Raw genomic sequence first — 21301 nt, 5'->3', positions numbered from 1 at the left:
GGATTACAATGGCTTCCCCTCCATACCGTCCCTCCCACCCACAACCCTCCCCTTTCCCACTCCCTCTCCCCTTCCATTCACATCAAGATTCATTTTCGATTATCTTAATATACAGAAGATCAGCTTAGTATACATTAAGTAAGGATTTCAACAGTTTACTCCCACACAGAAACATAAAGTGAAAAATAATAGATGATTTTTTTAAATGATGATGAAATCAGATCAGACCTATTGTCATGTTTAATCCCAGTGAGAGTCAAGTTGGGAGTTGATAATTTCTTTTTTTTTTCTTTCTTTCTTTTTTTTTTTTTTTTTTGCAGAGGATCAGTTTAGTATGCATTAAGTAAAGATTTCAACAGTTTGCACCCCCATAGAAACACAAAGTGAAATATATTGTTTGAGTACTCGTTATAGCAGTAAGTCTCAATGTACAGCACATTAAGGACAGAGATCCTACATGAGGAGTAAGTGCACAGTGACTCCTGTTGTTGACTTTACCAATTGACACTCCTGTCTATGGCATCAGTAATCTCCCTATGCTCCAGTCATGAGTTTCCAAGGATATGGAAGCCCTCTGAGTTCTCCGATTCTTATCTTGTTTAGACAAGGTCATAGTCAAAGTGGAGGTTCTCTCCTCCCTTCAGAGAAAGGTACCTCCTTCTTTGAAGACCTGTTCTTTCCACTGAGATCTCACTCACAGAGATCTTTTGCCAGAGTGTCTTGGCTTTCCATGCCTGAAATACTCTCATGGGCTTTTCAGCCAGATCCGCATGCCTTTAGGGCTGATTCTGAGGCCAGAGTGCTGTTTAGGACATTTGCCATTCTATGGGTTTGCTGTGTATCTCACTTCCCATGTTGGATCCCTCTCCCTTTTTTATCCTATCAGCTAGTATTTGCAGACACTATTCTTGTTTATGTGATCCCTTTGGTTCTTAGTCCTATCATTATGATCAATTGTGAACATAAATTGATCACTGGGACTAGTGAGATGGCATTGAAATGTAACTTATTTTTAAAATGAAAATAAGGCTGGGATATTCAGTTAAGCTCCTTTGCCTGTGATATCATCCCAAGTCTGGTAGCATATAGACTCTGTATCCTATTGAGTCACTGTAGATGGTGACAATGATTGCCTCATTCTCTTAACCAATAGATACTCAGTGCCAGCTTGGTTCCATGCACCATTCTAAATCCTAGTGATAAACCAATGAACAAAGTCCAACTCTGGAATTTTCATTCTACTCAATGGACAATAACTATGTTAAGTAAGTACTTATTTAGTATTAGTAACAATATAGATTTTATTTAATAAGCAAATATCAATATTAGAGAATGCTAAATAGAAAAGCAGAGAAAATAAGTAGGAGTGGGATAGGATTGGGCATTTGGCATAGCAATTATAAGCAAGTCCATGTATGTTTACCTTTATTTTATTATAGACACATAAAACATGTGGTCCATTGTCACCTTGAAAATATGTTTTGGAGCCAATCCGTCTTCCTCAGCACAGCTCCTGAAAGGGCATCATAGAGAGCTGTTAGTCAAGAAATTGTTAATCAGATTCACTGTTCTATCAAACTCTTCTAACAACATTGTTTCATCCAGTAATAAGCTAGAGGATATTGAGGGCTTTTGTTGAGGTTGTCTGGGCATCACTAGTGCTCTAGAAAGACAGAATAAAAGCTGTGAATGCTTCATTTTAGGAACAGATTCTGGAAAATGGTGTATCAATAGAAGAAACTGAGCTCAGTGCTTAAAATGGCAAGATTTGCACACTGACAGCAGTTCCCATTCCTCCCTCCATCAACTTAATCCTGCTCCATTGATGTGTTGAGACAGAGAAATGAAAATTTTTAGGAAAATAAAGAAGATGTCCAACAATCCACTGGTGCAGAAAACATTTTGATGCAATTCTGAGAAAGCTGACAAGGAGAATTTGACAGCCTAATTTACATCCCTGAGGGATGAGAAGACACAAAGGCCTGAAGTTCTGTCTCATAAATTGTGAATCACCATTCCTTGGGAGAGTTTCCACATAACAGGGGCTTCCCAAGTACCCTAATTTCCTACAACAACCACTACAAATGACCACAAACTGTGACATTAACACAGTATTTTTTTGTTTCATAAATCTAGAGGCAAGAAATCTGAGGAATGAACCAGCAAAAGGGAGATCTACCCTTGTCTTCCTATCTCTCCCACTTTCAAATAAATAAAAGTAACTTTTTCTAAGAAAAAAATATACTAGTTACTGGAAAACAAAAATGGAATATGTGTAAAAGAATCTTGTCCTGATATGCAGCTGGTTATGGCTCAGTGACACTGCTTCCAGCCTGTTCCTCTCCTGTTGCAGGCTGAAGGCCTTGGACAACTCATGGCTTTCTGAACCTCACTTTCCTTCTACTAGCGATATGAGAGTTTGCCTGCATTCATCTCCAAGATCCCATGAAGGGACCAGTATTGTAGTGCAGTGCTGTGATCCCATATGAGCATTGACTTGAACCCTGGCTGCATCACTTGTGATCAAGATTCCTGATATTGGGCCTTGGAAACCAGCCAATGACAGCCCAAGTTATGGGCCCCAGCTACCCACAAGGGAAACACAGTTGGAGGTCTTAGCTCCTGGCTTCAGCCTGGTCTAGCCCTGGAAGTGGAAGATCTGTATATCTCTCCTTTTTACTCTGTATTTCAAATAATTAAAATATGTTTTTTTTTAAATTCCCATCCAGGAAATATTCTATCATTAAAATATAGTTCTATTCAATGGCTGTTTTTTTTAACCCATCTGCAAAACTCAATGAAATGTAATGGGAAACATTAACTCATACAACTTGGAGGTCAAAGCTAAAGAAAGAATTTTTTTTAACTTTTATTTAATGAATATAAATTTCTAAAGTACGATTTATGGATTACAATGGCTTCCCCCCCATACCGTCCCTCCCACCCACAACCCTCCCCTTTCCCACTCCCTCTCCCCTTCCATTCACATCAAGATTCATTTTCGATTATCTTAATATACAGAAGATCAGCTTAGTATACATTAAGTAAGGATTTCAACAGTTTGCTCCCACACAGAAACATAAAGTGAAAAATAATAGATGATTTTTTTAAATGATGATGAAATCAGATCAGACCTATTGTCATGTTTAATCCCAGTGAGAGTCAAGTTGGGAGTTGATAATTTCTTTCTTTTTTTTTTTTTTTTTTTTTTTTTTTTTTTACAGAGGATCAGTTTAGTATACATTAAGTAAAGATTTCAACAGTTTGCACCCCCATAGAAACACAAAGTGAAATATATTGTTTGGGTACTTGTTATAGCATTAAATCTCAATGCACAGCACATTAAGGACAGAGATCCTACATGAGGAGTAAGTGCACAGTGACTCCTGTTGTTGACTTTACCAATTGACACTCCTGTCTATGGCATCAGTAATCTCCCTATGCTCCAGTCATGAGTTTCCAAGGATATGGAAGCCCTCTGAGTTCTCCGACTCTTATCTTGTTTAGACAAGGTCAAAGTGGAGGTTCTCTCCTCCCTTCAGAGAAAGGTACCTCCTTCTTTGATGACCTGTTCTTTCCACTGGGATCTCACTCACAGAGATCTTTTGCCAGAGTGTCTTGGCTTTCCATGCCTGAAATACTCTCATGGGCTTTTCAGCCAGCTCCGAATGCCTTTAGGGCTGATTCTGAGGCCAGAGTGCTATTTAGGACATCTGCCATTCTATGAGTCTGCTGAGTATCTCACTTCCCATGTTGGATCACTCTCCCCTTTATTTATTTAAAGAAAGAAATTTTAACAATGTTGTCATTGTTATGAGAAAATTAAAACTCTGGGCATTCAATAAACCCATAGTGTAATAAGGTTCTTTCAATGGGAATGGAAAACTACAACCATGAGTAGGGGCACTGTGTGGATGAGAGTTAGAAATGGCCAATACTAACACTTGTGGGCAGGTGAACAGGAAGATGGCTTCACCCAATTATGATGCCTGTTGAACCACACAAATCTGGTCTACCTGGGGGGAGATAGGAGGTAAATTTGCTAATCTGTGAAAGAATTCACTTCATTTTGTAGTATCAGAGCACATGAGAATTTAGAGAGAAAGGCCAGGCATTAATTGTGCAGGTCCCTGTCTTATCACTTCCATCTTACTGTGATTCCCTTTTATGAACTCCCTTCAAGCTCTAATTCCTGACTCAAGAAAACTAAGTTCATCCTTGTTCATCATGACTGGTACACAGATGAATCAGTTTCCCTCAAAGAGACCAGAAAAGTGCTTTCACGAGGGATTGTGTTTGTGGCCCAGGAAGGCAGTGGAGGATGGCCCAAGTGCTTGGGCCCTGCACCCCCATGGGAGACCAGAAGGAAGCACCTGGCTCCTGGCTTTGGATTGGCACAGCGCACTGGCTGCAATGCACTGGCCATGGCGGCCACTTGGGGGGTGAACCAATGGAAAAAGGAAGACCTTTCTCTCTGTCTCTCTGTCTCTCTGTCTCTCTCTCCCTCTCACTGTCTAACTCTGCCTGTCAAAAGAGAGAGAGAGAGAGAGAGAGAGATTCTGTTTGAGTTCTGAGTTCTGACACTCCATTGCTGGTATGTGTCCTAACAATCCACAAGGCATGCCTTTGCTCCCAATGTGCAGATGGCCTCAGTGGCAATGGAATGTGCATCTGTGAGAATGGCTTCCAAGTCTCCCAACCTCAGTTCTGCTCTGATCCCAGTAAACATGATGGGCCTTACTATGACCAAAATAAGTGGTGCTTCCAGAGCTTCCCTTCCCTGGATCCTACTCCTGCTTCAGTGAGCTGACTGTGTGTGTGTGTGTGTGTGTGTGTGTTTATACTAAAATTAGGGCTTTTTGATAGAGTAAAATGAACAGATTGCAACATGTCATGGAGTCAGGAAAACCTGAATCTAAATCCCCATTCTACAACTTACTGGCTATGTGACCTTAGAAGAAGTCTCCCATTTCTCCATCTAGAAAATGAAAGTAGCATCAGTACAATTGTTCCTTGGTTTGGGGAATTGGTTCAGGGTTCCTCTGCTAGCACCAGACCTATTGATGCTCAATTCTCTTGTTTGGAAGGGCCTAGCAATCGCACATGTCCTATACACATACTCCCATATACTTTAAAACAGCTCTAGATTATTTATAATACTTCATACAGTGTGAATGCTCTATAAACAATTGTTATGCTCTAAAACCTATGAAACAATGGCCAAAGACATTTTGTTTTTATTTTTTTTCTGTTCTTGGATGGGATTCAGTTAGATTATGATCTAGAGCATGCACCTGGCAAGTAGTCCATAAGAAAACCACTCAACTCTATCTCTACTGACTCCACACACCTGTCACTGACACGTCACTGTACCCTTCCCTTGCCTTGTTTCATCCTTACAGCTGCCTGAAAATGGAATGGAAGGCATGGCACAGCAAGGCAGGGCAGATGAACACTATTCTGCTGTGTATTTGGTCAAGACAAGATTTATCAGAGAGGAGTGTTTGGACTAACAGTTAAGATGTCCATATTAGAGAGCTTTGGCTCAATTTCCATCTTTGTACTAATAAAAACCCTGGGGGCAACAGGTGATGGTTTGAACACTTGGGCCCTTCCCACCTACATGGGAGACTTGGACTGAGTTCCTGTACCCTGATTCCAGCCAGACACAAGCCCAGCTTCAGCCATTGTGGACATTTGAGGATTGAACCAACTGATGAAAAACTTTCCCAGGGTCTCTGTCTCCATGTACCACCACCCCAAATAAATTAATTTTGAAAAAAAATTTTGAGAAAATTAAACCATTGTTTTCTAAGCCTGATGATGCTGACATTTTACATCCAGGCTGTGGGTAGGGCTGTTATTGAACTTCCAGCTCTAACCCTAGTTATCCCAGGCCTATGGCTGATCATGATATCATCAGGTCTTTTCCCTAGCAAACTGGACCCTGAACAACCTAAAATATTATGAAATTTCTCTGCTTTAAATCCAGCAGTGATCTTCCAGCACCTTCACTTGTGTGTGTCTTCTTCATCCTGGACATTTCCCCAAGCACACATGCAAATTCTTTTCCCATCAAATCCTTTCTGGAGATTATCTCCAGGGTCCTTCCTGTCTGATGCTGCAAAAATCCAAATTTGTGGCCCCTCCCCTTGACAAACTCTGCGTCTTCCTTTCCACTCCCATAGGCATAGGACTTAGTCTGTTGAGCTGGCTAGCAGCTAAAAGTTGTGATGGTATTAGGGGTATGGGCATACAGTTAATATAATTATCTTCTGTGTCTTCACACAGTAGCTCAGAGATAAAGACTTGGAAGGCCCAGGTTCAGGTCCCCACTGGGGAACTCGACAGTGAATTAGGCAGATTTTTTCACCTCCATGGCCTCCATTTCTTCATCTGGAAAATGGGTGTTATTCAAGTCCTTACCTCCTGGGACTGGTGACTGTCAATTAGGTGGTGCATGTGAATGGCTGACACAGTGCCTTGAGTGAAGTTGGGTCCCAAATATTACCATTGATTATCAATATGACCAAAAACAAAGAGTGAACATGTGAGATACCCATTAGGGTCCTGCTAGTGTGAAAAGTAACTTCTATTCATTCCATAATGCCCTCATGAACAACTGAACACTCTCACCACAAAGTAGCAGAGAATTGAGTTCATTGATCTTTTTGACCACATCACAGCCTATCCCCATTCCTTTGTTCTACGTATCTATACACATAAAGTAACCCTGAGACCAAGTTCTTCTCCTGGTTAGGGCAGTCAATCTTGTCACAGGTTGTCCCAAACCCTCAGAGAAAAACTTGTGCCATAGTAGCATAAATGCAAACAAACAAAAACTAAATCACAGTGGGGCTACACAATTTAGCAGGGCCAGAGAAGGCTGCTGCCTGAGAAATGATCAGATTCAGAGGAAGGGAAACCAGCATCATTAGCACTGTGGCCATGGGAAAGAATACATGGCTGATAGAGATCCCATTCTTCATCCATTCCACCTGTTCCCATCTCACCTCAGGATATGAGCAGCAGGTGTGTTTTATGAGACCAAGAGATTAGAGACAAGGAAAATGGGAAAAAAATTGAAATTATTACCTATCCTTTGAATCTTAATGCAATTTCTTAAAATTAATGATTTAACATTGACTTCTTTTTAAAGATCCAAATTATTTTCTACTCTTTGAAAAATTTGTTTCTTCCCATGATGATGGCTACTGCCCATGTGTGTTCTAATCTTGTTCACAATGAACCTCTTGTGCATACCTTCCAGGACTTTTGGTTTTTGGCCCTCTCAGTTCTGTGCACATGCAGATTATCAGAGAGACAGAGCTTGCATGGAAAATGATGAACACTAACACACATCTGATACCTTCTATTTGTCACAATGGGTACTTTACCGAGAGGGAGCTCAGGCCTGCTTAAGGGTGTCAGAGTATGAGGTGTCCAGACCCTCCCCCTATAGGTGCAGACAACATTTCCACCCCTTCTCCCTCTGATCCTTCAGAAATAAGGGACTGGACTTCTGACAGTGTCAATGGATGCCCAGTCTTGAATGGTTATCAGTGTTTGGGCCTTTCAGAGATTTATAGTGACAAAAGCAGATGATCTGTTAGGAATTCTTTCCAAGGAGATCCCCATTAGAGGTTACAGGCTAGTTACCATGATTATCAGAAAAATTAAAAAGCAATAGGACTGCTGATAAAGGACAAGATGTACTACCACAGCCTCCTATCATTGCTAAAAACTTAGGAGAGATCGAAGCACCATCCCTCCTAGGAAAACCTTAATATTTATGTATGTTTATACAGTTGGGGGTGAAATGTTTTAATAGACCATAGAGGATATTTCTCAGGGAGTAACAGCTGTGATGAGACAGGGGTGGGTGTTCTGTATCAAGGAGAACTATTTTAGTTGTAACAGAGAATCCAATTATTGTGCACAACTGGTGAGAATTTAAAAACAATATAACCATTCACCAGAGAAATTAAAAATAAAATTACCATATTATTCAACATACTGGATACATGGATATTTCCAAAAGTTCATGGAAAATGGAATTAAAATTTAAGTTCATTTTCATGGAAAATTTTGAAATCCATGAGACTGAGAAAGCATCAAAGTTCATAAAACATGTTTGATTTCATTCAAAGAAGCATAATTAAATAATTTCTTTGATAATCAAAAACAACATTAAAATAAACAAATTTAAAATGGCAAAAAAGTTTACATGGATTTTGAAATTTTTGCACCAAAATAAACATCTTTTAATTCAGCTTCTCAATGAGTAACTTGAAGTATCCTCATATAGTAAAATGAGTGGAAAGCAAGTACTTAAAAAAATTATGTATACGTTTATGTGCACAGAAGCATTATTCACATTAATCAAAGGTAGAAGCAACCTAATTTCCCAGAAATCTCTGTGTGAACAGACAATATGTGGTCAATCGATAAAACTGAATATTTATCAATGTTAAGAGGGAATTTCTGACACTTGCTTCATCATGAGTGAACTTAAAGTCATGCTAAGTGAAATAGGATGGTCACAGAAGGACAGATATGGTGTAACTCCTCTTCTATTAGATCCCTAAAGTAGTCAAATTCATAAAGACAGAAAGCAGCATGGGGTGGGGAGAAGTCACCAGAGACAGGGGTGCAGAGAGAGCAATGGAGAGTTAATGTTCAATGAATGCTGAATTTTAATTGTATGAGGAAAAATGTTCTAGAGATGGACAAATGTGATGGCTGTGCAACAGTATGAGTGTAGTTAATGCCACTGAAGTGCATATTTAAAAATGGCTAAAATGATAAATCTCATCATATGTATTTTAGAATTGTTTCAAAGAGGGAGAAAAAGAAAACTTAAGGCAAATTTGTCGAAAAGGAAAAGGAAACTTTTGGCTCACAATTCTGAAGCCCACGTGTGGACCTAGCGGTAGAAGCAGCATGATCCAGCTCTCCAAATCAAATATGAGATCTATATCTTGACCTTGCATTGCCTAAGGAACCTTGGGATAAGGGCAGCCCCCAACACTGTCAGACCTACTCCACTGCCACACTCAGTTAAGCAGGAAAGATTCATTCTCCTTGTTGGCTCAAACAGGATGCTATCACATCCCTCCCCATTTCTTGAAATGCCAATAGCCCTCATTACACAATTACAGAAATCAGCCACTCTGGCAAGAGTGTAGAATGCAGTGATAGGCTCAGACTCAGGCCCTGTGCCCCACCCTTGGCTGGAGGAAGCAGCCACATTTTACTATAGAGACTATGAGGGTGGGAGATGATGTCCCTTAGGCCAAATGGAGATGCAGTTTCCAGAAGGAGAGGGAACATAAACATACTTATCCATTCATTCACTCCATCATCTATTCAACATTTCTTAGTGTTTTGTGGCTCAGTCATTGGGCTTAATGTGGAGATGAAAGATGACCATAGCCAGGGCCTCAGCTATCCTGGAGAAACATATTCTTGTGCAGGATGACAAAAATATGTAGGTACTTCAAAAACTTAAGAGGGCTGGCATTTGGTGTAGTGGTTAAGATACTGATTGAGATGCCCACATGCCTTACCAGAGTGTCTAGCTTCAAGTACTGACTCCACAAGCAGCAGCAGAGATTACGTATAATTGGTTGGGAAACATGAGTTGAGTTTCTTGCTTCTGCTTTTAGCTTGGCCCAGTTCCAGGTACTGTGGGCATTTTGAGCAGTGAACCAATATTTAAAGATCGCTCTCTCTCTCTCTCTCTCTCTCTCTTTCTCTCTCTCTCTCTCTCTCTCATTATCTTTAAAATAAATTATTTTAAAGTCATGGTAAAAAGGTACTATATGATTTGCTCCTCTGAGTTGCCAGATTGCATTTGAAAAAATGGCAAGAATGCCTTTACTCCTGTTGGTTTTCCAGGGCTGCCATCACAAAGCACCATACTCTGGATGGCTTTTTACAAGACACATGCATTGTCCCCCAGATCTGGAGTCTGCAGGTCTGAGATCATGCTCAGCTGGGCTGGCAGTTTCTGAGAACTGTGGAGGGCAATATGCTCCAGGCCTCTCTCCTAGTGTCAGGTGGGCTACTGGCAATCTATGGTGTCCTTGGTTTGTAGACACACACCCCTGATCTCTGCCTTCATGTGCACATTGTATTCTGACTGCCTATGTCTGCCTGCAAATCCATTTCATAAGGATGTCATCCACATCAGATTGTGACTCACCCTGCTCTAGTATAACCTCACCCTAACTGCTAACAAATGACCTGCCTATGAAATAGTAGAGTACTACAGGTTATAATTTCAACACAGAACTTAAGGTTAGGGGGCACAATTCAGCCTTGGCAGTGACTTTCTCCTGGCTGATTTATCATCCTTGTTTCACACAAGTTTGAAAAAAGGAGATCGAGGAAGAGGAGCATCTCCTTATATTGCTAGACATGAAACAGAATCTACCATGTCTAGAATTGCCCTAAGCTGACTTGAAAGCTTCTAGACATTCCAAATAGGCATGAAGTCTAATTACCATGACTGTTACCTTAAAAAAGCAGGGACAGGTATTTACTCTAGTGGTTAAAATGCCTATTAAGAGAGCTGCATCCTGTATCAGAGTGCCTTAATTCCATTCCCAGCTTGATCTCCTCACTACAGCTTTCTTTGGACACAAATCCTGGGACACAGCAAGTTGATGTTACAAATACTTGGATCATGGCCACCTACACTGGAGAAACAGATGGAATTCCTGGCTCCTAGCTTTGGATCAGCCCATTCCTGGCTGTTCTACCTATTTTGAAAATGAACCAGGGCATAGGAGAGCTCTGTCTTTTGTCTCCTTTATCTCTTCTCTCTCTCCTTCTCCCTTTCTGCCTTCTCTTCTTCCTCTCTCTCTCCCTCTCAAGTAAATAAACAAAAAACAACTTTGAAAATTAAAAAAGGCAAACCATGTTAGGGCTAAATAGACAAAGAAATTGTCAGGGAGAGTTGAAGGTACTTCCCCAATACCAAGTGAAGAAGATTAAACACTCTTGTCAGTAAGGACTTGCTTTGCTGTATACAGCTCATACATGTGTATAGTATATTCATACATGCATAAAAGACAGCCACTTTTTCCTTAGAAGCATACACAAAAGGTTACACTTATATCTTTAAAAAAAACTCAAAAATTCCAATTAATTCTTCTAATGTAATGGATTGTTGTATATCAATTCTGGGGTACATGCATCTGTTTTTGAGCCCACTTTCTAAATAACCATTCTCTAATTAAACAAGCACGCTTTCCCACCTCTCTTCCTTTATCTTGACATTTGCCCTTAGCATGAATGCCTTTCCCAACTCTCCTGTCCTTATCCAAGTTCCTGCCACATATCTTATCCCAGAAGAACCTGCCCAGTTCAGTGCACCTCTTCAGGGCAACGGTGGTCTTCATCACATAAGCATCGCAGGGTGCCAGCCAATCTGTACCTTAGAATATCTGTGATTGCCCAATGTTTGTTAAGGTTGGGTCTTTCATGTTCACTTTTTTTTTGTTTATTTATTTGAAAGGCAAAGTTACAGAGAGGCAGAGGCATAGAGAGAGAGATAAGTCTTCCAATTGCTGGTTCACTCCCCAAATGATCACAACAGCAGGAGCTGGGCCAATTCAAAGCCAGGAGCCAGGAGCTTCTTCCAGGTCTCCCACACAGGTGCAGGGCCCCAAGGACTTGGGCCATCTTCTACTGGTTTCCCAGGTGCATTAGCAGGGAGCTGGATTGGAAGTGAAGCTCCTGAGACTCAAAATGGTGCCCATATGAGATGCCAGCACTGCAAGTGGCAGTTTTACCCACTGCAAAACAATGCCGGCCCCTCATGTTCACTTTTTATCCTTTGAGCTTTTTGAGATTTAATGTTGGTTTTGTAACAGTTCTAAAATACTTGTTATTTATGTAATCCAGTGAAAAAATTCCTTTGAAATTATGTTTAAAAATTTAAAATTTTTCTAAGGTTTGAGACAATAATTAGAAAAGCTTAAACACACAATGCTCCCACAATCACCATTTATACATTAATAGGTATTTTCCAACTTGTCTTTTATTTCTGTTGCTTTATATTGTTGTAATCACCTACACTTTTATTGCCTCCTAGATGGCATTCAGCACAAACATTTGACTATTTTGTCACATCATAATAATATTTAATAGCTGCATCATCAGGGCACTCTACCTTCTTATTTAGTTTGTGTAAAACACAAAATGCCCCATATATGCAGAGTAGGGTTTTTGAAAGGTTGCTTTCATCATGCTCATCAAAGCACACATCCTGTCTGGTGAGGACTGAACCTTCACAGTGGAAGTGACACTTTTTTGTTGAATAAAGATGCTGTCCACCTGTTGAGATATTTGCTTTTGAGTTGTCCAGGTGCAGGTGATGCCTTACTGAAATTCCTCTAAGAGAGATGGGGCTTTCTCAGGTGAACAAAATGCTTTCAGCTAGCAATAGACTTGTGTATGGATATACCTCAAATAGATACCCATATGTGTTTATCAGTTCTTTCTTAGGAAGAGCGATAAGCATTTCCAATGTAATGCTTTCTGGATTCTAAGTTATCTTCTAAACAGTCTTCATAGGTCTTTCTGGAGTAAAGAATTTTTAAAACGAAAGTACCAAGGAACTATAAGATTGGATGATGTGTTGTGGAATATGAAGACTAACAGCAATGAATTCTGAATTATAAAAATCAAAAGATATTATTGTTCTCTAGGAGGACTGAGCAGCTATGGTTTCCTTATTCACTTTTCAGGGCCATTTGAGGAAAAGGGGTGCAAGGTGCTTGTATTCAGTAATCCCCTCTAACTCTGTTCTTGGTATTCCAGAAGGAGTGAGTATAAGAAAGGGTTTTGGCCGGCACTGCAGCTCAATAGGCTAATCCTCTGCCTGCGGCACTGGCACACCAGGTTCTAGTCCCGGTCGGGGTGCCAGATTCTGTCCCAGTTGCTCCTCTTCCAGTCCAGCTCTCTGCTGTGGCCCGGGAGTGCAGTGGAGGATGGTTCAGGTCCTTGGGCCCTGCACCCACATGGGAGACCAGGAGAAACACCTGGCTCCTGGCCAGCGGCCAGTGAGGAGTGAACCAATGGAAAAGGAAGACCTTTCTCTCTGTGTCTCTCTCACTGTCCAGTCTGCCTGTCAAAAAGTGGGGGGTTTAAGGAAGTGAGATTGAATAAGAACCTGAAATTTCTTGGTTGCAAAACTTGGAAATTTCATCCATTAGTGAGTTATATCACCTTTTTTAATCTCATATTTAAATAAAACTTGAGAGAAAAATAAAGCTAGGTTTATCCTAGTGGAAGTAGTGGATAAAATCTCTCCTACCCCCAAGGGAAGTCCCTAAGCAGAATGGAAGTAATTCATCCAACTTTTGCTCCATGGTTTGCAGGAACCAACAAATGGTTTCTGATAAAACTCAGAATTCTCAGTTAATTTAGGATTTCAAACAAATAACAATGTTTTGGCACAATTAATTCCCAAATATTGCAATGAAGAACACAATAAAAGGTATTCATCATTCACCTGAAACTAAAATTTATCAGTGTGTCCTGTATTTTTTAATTGCAAAATCATGTGGGAATGAAAGAAATATTTTCCTTATACTTAAATAAGGGTGACAAAACAAGTGATAAAAACCTGTCATTGAGGGGTGCTGTTGCTGTGGCATAGCAGCTAAAGCTCCCATCTGAAAGGCTGGCATCCAATATGGACACCAGTTCACATCCTTGTTGCTCTTATTCTGGTCCATTTCCCAGCTAATGGTCTGGGAAAAGCAGTGGAGAATTACTCAAGTGTTCGGGGACTTGCTACTCATGTGGAAGACCCAGAAGATGATCCTGGCTCAGCACCAGCCATTACAGTCATCTGTGGTGCAAACCACTGGATGAAGGTATCTCTCCTCTCTGCCTCTGTGTATGTGTGTGCATGTGTGTGTGTGTGCTGTGTCTTCCTCTCTGTGTGTAACTCTGCCTTCCAAATAAATGAATAAATCTTCATAAAAAGATATCTGTCTTTGTAGCGCTCAGGATCTGGGAGTTACTTCTACTATCCTCCAACCATAATATTGCCATTCTTACCTGAGACCGAGCCTATTTTTGCAGGATGTCCAGATAGGAAAAAAAAACTTCTTATTTTTATCAGGTGACCCTTGAATTTCCTGTGTCCTGTGTCTGGATCTGTGTCTGCCATGAGAGGTGTAAAAGTGATGGGCTCCTGTGCTAAGAAAATGCAGCAGCAGTAACTCCTCTGCAAAAGTCAGATGATAAAGGCAAAATCCAGAGGTAAAATGATCCTCTTAGCTGAGAGGCCTGTAAAGTGCTCCTTCTGCAGGTCATTTGCTCCAGAAAATGTTTTCTGAAACAAATGTGGCTTATTCACCTTGTAGGTCACACACTTTCTTCAGGCCGAAGGGGGACAACTTTTATTAGTATCTGCTGTGTGCCAAATTGTTTTGACATTTTTTTGATAGTCTACCTACATAACCTCTGCCTGGGGCCTACTTAGACACCTTGTCTGAATTAGGAACCTGGGTACCCAACTTAACCTGTGCCTACTCCCATCTTTGGGGCCTTATGTGTGCACATGAGTATGAACTCCTTCTGTGTACCAGACACACAGCTATGCAAACACATGTGCTTCTGTGAACATCTTTGTGTAACAGGTGCATATCTGTGTGTACATGTTCAGGTGTGGGAATGTTTGTATGTCAGACACACATTCATGCAGGCCCATGTGCAGGTATGAGCACCTCCTGTGTGCCAGGTATAGGTTTGTGCATTCACATGTGTCTGCATGTGAGCACCTTACAGGTATCTGGCACACATCCAGGAATGTACATGTGCTTGTTTGGATGCTTTTATGTACAATGCACACATATGCATGTTCAGGTGTGAGCACTTTTATGTAGTAGACATACATCTGTTTACCACTTTTACTCACAGCAGACTCCCAACATCATTCTCAGTGTGATGCCACTACTATGCCCATTTTCTAGATAAGAAAAAACAGAGTGTTAGCCTAAGGTCCCCCAATTGCAGAGGGAGGAAGATGATCCCTAACTCTCCAACCACTTAAGCCTTAACAGTTGAGCCCCAGTGTAGACTACCTCATTGTAGAATACCCCACACACAATCACATAACTAATGGAATCCAACAACACTTCAGGAAGTTCATTCACATAGACCAAGTGGGAATGATTCATGCTATGCAGTGATGGTTCAACATTTGCAAACTATGCAAATGATAAATGGTTAATAAACAAAATCTATAAAGAGCTACATAAATTTTACAAGAACAACAAAACAAACATTTCAGTTAAGAAATGGGTGAAGGACTTGAACTGGCATTTTTCAAGAGAGGTAATTCAAATGGCCATCAGATACTGGAAAAAAGGCTCAAAGGAAGTGCACTGTGGCAAAGCAGATAAAGCCACTGCCTACAGTGCTGGCATCCCCTATAGTGCCAGTTTGAGTCCTGGCTGCTCCACTTCCAATCCAGCTCTCTGCTATTGCCTGGGAAAGTCGTAGAAGATGACTCAAATGCTTGGGCCCTTACACCTGTGTGGGAAGAAGCTCCTGGCTCCTGGCTTCAGATTGGCCCAGCTCTGACTGTTGCAGCCATTTTGGGAGTGAACCAATGGATGCAAGCTCACTTGCTCGCTCTCCCTCTCTCTCTCTTCCTCTGTCTCTCTTTTTCTCTTCCTCTCTGTAACTCTGCCTTTCAAATAAATTGATACTTCATTATACTTCATAAAATAAGCCAGTGCCAAAAAGACATATCATGTGTTTTCTCTGACCTGTGCTAATATATCAATTTTTCTTTTAAAAAAGAAAAGAAAAAAGGCTCAGGGTCATTAGCAATTAGGAAATGAAAATAAAACCACAATGCAATTTCACTTCACTCCAGTTCAAATGGCTCTCATACGGAAATCTAAAAACAACAAATGCTGGTGAGGATGCGGGATAAAAAAAGTACCCTAACCCAATGTTCATGGGAAGGTAAAGTGGTCCAGCCACTGTGGAAGACAGTATGTATACACTTCAGAAATCTGAATATAAATCTAGCATATGATGAGGCCATCCCTCTCCTGGGAATTTACCCAAAACAAAATTATTCAGCATATGGAAGTGTTATCTGTACCTACATGTTAATTGCAGCTCAATTCATAGTAGCTAAGACATGGAATCAACCCAGATGTCCAGCAGCTGTTGATTGGATAAAGAAATTATGGTAGAGTACCACTCATAAGTTTAAAAAAATGAAATCCTGACTTTAGCAACAAAGCAGATGCAACTGGAAGTCATTATACTTCATAAAATAAACCAGTGCCAAAAAGACAGATATCATGTGTTTTCTCTGACCTGTGCTAACTAATATCGTATCTATAATGTAATCCACTGGAGTGAAATGTTTATTTTGAGATTTGATGATTGTTTACAGCCCTGTCTCTTCTGTTGAGGAACAATTTTTTTTTTACTTTACACCAATTTTTGAACTCGTTATTTAATGTATGATTAACCTTATGAGTATAAAGTAAATTGAAATGGATCCTGTAAAACTTATGAGTGGGAATAGCAGAGGTAGGAAGGAAAAGGTTTGTAATATTGGTGTGACAGAGGATAATGTGGGGTGTATCACTTTCTAAACCTGTATATGAAATGCATGAAATTTTGGTAACTTAAATAAGATTTTTTTAAAAAATACAAAAATATGCAGGCTTTACTGGTGGAGGTTCTTATGGAGCAGCTGAAGCAACAAGAAACCATGGACTCCACCAAGATCAGCAAGAGGCTGATCACAGGCTCTGCATAGCAGAAGCTTTCAGAGACCTGCTGACCATGAAGTTCCCTAGGAGCAAGCAGAAATAGATGTTGATGGCTGGGGAAGGTGGAAATAGCTCTGCTTCCCAAGAAAATGCCTCTTGGACTTCCAAACTGAAATCAAAGAGGGATGGTGAGAGTTGTAGTGGGAAAGAAAAAGGAAAATGTTCACCTAACTCACAAGGATTCATGGACAAGCTATTAGGGAACTGGGGATGGTGAAGAGAGATATCTTCCATCTGCTGGTTCATTCCCCAAATGACTACAATGTTCTAGGGATGGCCCAGGCAAAAGCAATGAACCAGGGGTTCCTTCAGGCACACTAGTAGGGAGCTGGATTGTGAGTGGAGAAGCCACAGCTCAAACTCCCATATGGGATCCCAGTACTGCAGATGGTGGCTTAACCAACTGTGCCACAGCACTGGCCTCATGGAACTACATTTTTAACTCCCTTTCCTCATAGAAAATGCTGGCAAGCCCCAGGGATTCCATTTTGGGCTAGCTAGTGAGCCTACAACAAGACTGTTCCGATGATGAAGCGGGCCCAGATCCCTTAAACTAACTATACTTTTCCTAATAATGCTTTGAATAGATGTGTACAGTGTATGTGCACTTTTCAAAGTCAACATCCAAACCTAGAAATCACATATAAGTATGCCGATCTCTAACATAGAATCACTCTGTAAGTTTTATGAGATGTTTCTAATACATTGTGAGTGAAGTCAGGATCTCAATTTCTGTAATGTGACCTGACTGATTCAAGATACCAATACTCTCTCCTGCAGAACTTCTACTGTCTCCTTTCTGTTTCTTAGCATTTACTGTTTCTATCCTACTGTCCAGTCTCAAGAACAAGTGATCTCTTCAAAACATATGTGACAAATAAAAAAACCAAGTTGAAAACCTTCCAACAACTTTTCATGTTTTTTAAATTTTCATGTACTTACTTGAAAAATAAATTATATTTTTGATTTTAAAAAATTAAAATATAAGCACCATATATATATATTTTACAGTCAGAGTGGACAGTGAGAGAAAGAGAGACAGAGAGAAAGGTCTTCCTTTGCCGTTGGTTAACCCTCCAATGCTGCGGCCGGTGCACCCTGCTGATCCGATGGCAGGAGCCAGGTACTTATCCTGGTCTCCCATGGGGTGCAGGGCCCAAGCACTTGGGCCATCCTCCACTGCACTCCCAGCAGAGAGCTGGCCTGGAAGAGGGGCAACCAGGACAGAATCCAGCGCCCTGACAGGGACTAGAACCCTGTGTGCTGGCGCTGCTAAGCAGAGGATTACCCTAGAGAGCCACGGTGCCGGCCACATCTTATATATATTATGAACAATGAGGATTTCAAAATTTTTATGGAGAATGAAACTAAAAGGTAAGTTTATTTTGGTGCTAGAAAACTGGAAATTTATGTATAGAATAATTTTTCCAAAATTAATGGAATGTATATTTTTGAAAAACTATACATTTATTTCAAGATTTTGCACTGATCAATTTCTGTTCACAATTGATCATAATGATAGGACTAAGAATCAAAGGGATCACATAAACAAGAATAGTGTCTGCAAATACTAGCTGATAGGATAAAAAAGGGAGAGTGATCCAACATGGGAAGTGAGATACACAGCAAACCCATAGAATGGCAGATGTCCTAAACAGCACTCTGGCCTCAGAATCAGCCCTAAAGGCATGCGGATCTGGCTGAAAAGCCCATGAGAGTATTTCAGGCATGGAAAGCCAAGACACTCTGGGGAAAAAAAAAAAAAAAAACTAAATGAAAGATCTCCGCAAGTGAGATCCCAGTGGAAAGATCGGGTCATCAAAGAAGGAGGTACCTTTCTCTGAAAGGAGGAGATAACTTCCACTTTGACCATGACCTTGTCTAAAAATTATCAGAGTCAGTGAACTCAGGAGGCTTCCATAGCCTTGGCAGTTCATGACAAGAGCCTAGGTTGATTACTGATGCCATAGACAAGAGTGTCAATTTGTTAAGTCAACAACAGGAGTCACTGTGCACTTACTCCTCATGTAGGATCTTTGTCCTTAGTGTGCTGTACATTGAGATTTAATGCTATAACTAGTACTCAAACAGTATTTTTCCCTTTATGTTTCTGTGTGGGAGCAAACTGTTGAAATCTTTACTTAATGTATGCTAAACTGATCTTGTGTATATAAAGAGAAATGAAAATGAATCTTGATGTGAATGGAAGTGGAGAGGTAGTGGGAAAGGGGAGGGTTGCGGGTGGGAGGGACGTTATGGGGGGGAAACCATTGTAATCCATAAGCTGTACTTTGGAAATTTATATTCATTAAATAAAAGTTTTAAAAAAAAGATTTTGCACTGAACATAATACATTTGCAGGAACCATATCCATTTTGCAGACATGTAAATGGTAGCTGATATGGTGTGATTGCCTGCTCTTCAAGCTGTAAAGAATTTGTCTCTAATGTTTGAAGCATTGATTTACCAATCACAACAGATGTCTTTCAGACACAAGAATGGAAATACATGTAGTCTGTGATGGCTACCTAGGAATGGTGACACTGGAGGTGGCCAGGCTCTGTACATATAGATTGGAAATTTATGAGGGAATAAATAGGCTGCAGATAAATCAATGCTTAGATAAAATTTATAGCCTTATATGAATGTTAGAATAAAAAAACTAAAAATCAATCATCATTGCTTCCTAATAAAGAATTAAAAAAAGGAAACCTGAAAGTATATAGAAGAAAGGTATTCAAAATGATAATAGCAGATATAAAAAGATGTTTTTGAAGTACCACAAACCAGGATATATTTTTTAAATATTAACAAAATTAACATACAAGTAAATGTAATTATAAATACAAATGGAAAAGTAACACTAATATCAAGTTTCAAGAATTAAAATAATTCTTTATAGATAATATATCCTTGTCAGAATGCTAGAAGAAATGTGTGATAGTCTTAGGTGTAAAATTTGACTAGAAGTCAAAATTCATTATATATTGAAAACCAAATTCCCAAGAACACAAATATAACATAAAATAGGAAAACTCCTACTTAAAACAAACAAGTTGAACCACAACTTGAAAACTAGCAACCAACCAATAAAAAAGTTATAGAAAAAATTTCAAATCTAGAATTATAAAATATTCCAAATATTTAAGAAAGAATGAAACCACCTATGTTTCCCACACATATTCATAGTGGAAATAAGCAGAAATTATTTTAAAATTTCTTTTGGAAAGCCAGCAAAACATTGATGAGGATGCACGTTGACCAGAACTTGAAATACAAATTAAGTATCCCACATAGAATGGCAGCACTCCTGCCTCAGAATCAACCCTTGGGACATTCAGATCTGGCTAAAAGGTCCATGAGAGTTTCACAGGCATGGAAAGCCATGGCACGGTGGTAAAAAGCAATCTAAATGAAAGATCCTGGTGAACAACACTCCAGCAGAAAGAACAGGCCATCAAGGAGAAAGGCACCTTTCTCTGAAGGGAGGAAGGAACCTCCACTGTGATACGGCCTTGACTAAACAAGTTCAGAGTCGGTGAAATCAAGGGGCTTCCATAGCCTAGACAGCTCATAGCAAGAGTCTCGGGTGATTGCTGATTGCCAATTATTAAATCAACAACGGGAGTCACTGGGTACATGCTCCCCATGTAGGATCTCTGTCCTTAATGTGTTTTACTATGAAACTTAAAAACAACACTACTAGTCGAACAATACCCTATACCTTGTGCGGTTGTGTAAGTGTAGCCTGTTGAAATCCTTGCTTAGTATACACTAAGTTGATCTCAGTATATGAAGGTAATTGAAAATGAAACTCAATGAAGGGCGGGATGGGAGAGGGAGTGGGAGAGAGGAAGGCCACGGGAGGGAGGGAGGTTTGGGGGGGAAGCCACAATACAAAAGTTGCACTTTGTAAATTCACATTTATTAAATAAAAAAATAACCATATAACAAACAAGAAAAGAAAATAAAGAGCTTAATACTTTACACTTTTAGTATTTTTTATGTTCTACTTAAAACTATTGGTTGAACTCTGTAATTAATACACAATTACTGGCCGGAGCCATGGCTCACTAGGCTAATCCTCTGCCTAGCAGCACCGGCACACCAGGTTCTAGTCCTGGTCGGGGTGCCAGATTCTGTCCCGGTTGCCCCTCTTCCAGGCCAGCTCTCTGCTGTGGCCAGGGAGTGCAGTGGAGGATGACCAAGTGTTTGGGCCCTGCACCCCATGGGAGACCAGGAGAAGCACCTGGCTCCTGTCATCGGATCAGCGCGGTGCACCAGCCGCAGTGCGCTGGCCACGGTGGCCATTGGAGAGTGAACCAACGGCAAAGGAAGACCTTTCTCTCTGTCTCTCTCTCTCACTTTCCACTCTGCCTGTCAAAAAAAAAAAAATACACAATTACTCCTAGGTGTTTAATTAATGCTATAACTAGTACTCAAATAGTATTTTACACTTTGTGTTTCTGTGTGGG

The 21301-nt window shown here is 40.3% G+C and overlaps 1 long non-coding RNA gene across 2 annotated transcripts in view; it reads right to left on the bottom strand.

The window, feature by feature from the left end:
* Positions 1 to 1394: 1394 nt before the first annotated feature.
* The window catches only part of LOC138848532 (uncharacterized), a 49325-nt gene continuing 29418 nt past the window's right edge, over positions 1395 to 21301 (bottom strand). For both annotated transcript variants that reach the window (XR_011386400.1, XR_011386401.1), the window contains one exon: positions 1395 to 1513. This is a non-coding gene — a long non-coding RNA (uncharacterized lncRNA). The remainder of the gene's footprint in view (positions 1514 to 21301) is intronic.

The sequence above is a fragment of the Oryctolagus cuniculus genome, chromosome 2 (genome assembly GCF_964237555.1).
Source record: "Oryctolagus cuniculus chromosome 2, mOryCun1.1, whole genome shotgun sequence".
Lineage (NCBI taxonomy): Eukaryota > Metazoa > Chordata > Mammalia > Lagomorpha > Leporidae > Oryctolagus > Oryctolagus cuniculus.
This window is presented reverse-complemented; position numbering and strand designations above follow the sequence as displayed.